At 50.3% G+C, this 1,312-nt stretch overlaps 1 pseudogene; it reads left to right on the plus strand.

The window, feature by feature from the left end:
- The first annotated feature begins 218 nt into the window (after positions 1-218).
- Positions 219-1,168, plus strand: LOC102842062 (annotated as a pseudogene).
- Positions 1,169-1,312: the final 144 nt, after the last annotated feature.

Raw genomic sequence — 1,312 nt, forward strand, 5'->3', positions numbered from 1 at the left:
GTGCTGAAGACCTGGAGGGTACGGGGGGCAGGATTACAGGGTATACCCTTTGGTTGGTTGATGATGCATGGAGGGGATTGTAACCATGGCAATGAGATGATATACAATAGAATGAATGTAAAATTAATGTTCTCCCATGTAAACTATCACATAATTCACAATAACACATTTAATAAAAAAAAAAAAAAAGACAGGGAGTGGGTGTTGAAGATCCCGGGATGTTCGACCACAGGCCACCTCTGGAGCTGTGGGATGTAGTGAGAGGGACCGTAGCCCCAGCAGAGCCTGCCCACCTGAGCAGCTGTTCAACCACCACAGGAAGTCTCTGCTCCCACCCCTCTGGGGCTGAGAGGTCCCCCACCTTTCCCCAAACTTAAGCTGCCGGGTATTGAGATACCAGCCAGATATCTTCCCAAAAGGGATCTGTGGGGCACCTGCCGGCAACAGGGAAACTGACACGGTGGAACTGGTTGAACTGGGACCCTTGCTAGAAGAGAAGGGCAAATGGGAAATCGCCAATCCAACCAAAATTGAAAAGGAGCAAACATGTCCAGTGCCCCAGGAAGAAGAGGAGGAGGTGCGGGTCCTGACGTTTCCCCTGCGAGCCCACCACGCCATGGAGAAGATGGAGGAATTTGTATATAAGGTTTGGGAGGGGCATTGGAAAGTCATCCCATAAGATGTGCTCCCTGACTGGCTGAAGGACAATGTCTACCTGCTGCAAGGCCATAGACCACTCATGCCCTTTCGAGTTTGCTTCAAGAGCATCTTCTGCATCCATACAGAAACTGGCAACATCTGGACCCATCTGCTTGGTTTTGTGCTGTTTCTCTTTTTGGGAATCTTGACCATGCTCAGACTACATATGTATTTCATGGCCCTTCTACAGGAGAAGGTGGTTGGGGGTGTTCTTTCTGGGTGCAGTGCTCTGCCTCAGCTTCTCCTAGCTCTTCCACACCGTCTATTGTCATTCAGAGATAGTCTCTCGGACTTTTTCCAAACTGGACTATTCAGGGATCGCTCTACTGATCATGGGGTGATTTGTCCCCTGGCTTTATTACTCCTTCTACTGCTCACCACAGCCATGGCTCATCTACCTCTCTATCGTCTGTGTCCTGGGCATTTCTGTCATCATTGTGGCACAGTGGGACTGGTTTGCCACTCCTAAGCATCGGCAGACAAGAGCAGGAGTGTTCCTGGGACTTGGCTTGAGTGGGGTTATGCCCACCATGCACTTCACTATTGCTAAGGGCTTTGTCAAGGCCACCACCATGGGCCAGATGGGCTGGTTCTTCCTCATGGCTGTGATGTA

Source organism: Chrysochloris asiatica, unplaced genomic scaffold (genome assembly GCF_000296735.1).
Source record: "Chrysochloris asiatica unplaced genomic scaffold, ChrAsi1.0 scaffold00246, whole genome shotgun sequence".
Taxonomy (NCBI): domain Eukaryota; kingdom Metazoa; phylum Chordata; class Mammalia; order Afrosoricida; family Chrysochloridae; genus Chrysochloris; species Chrysochloris asiatica.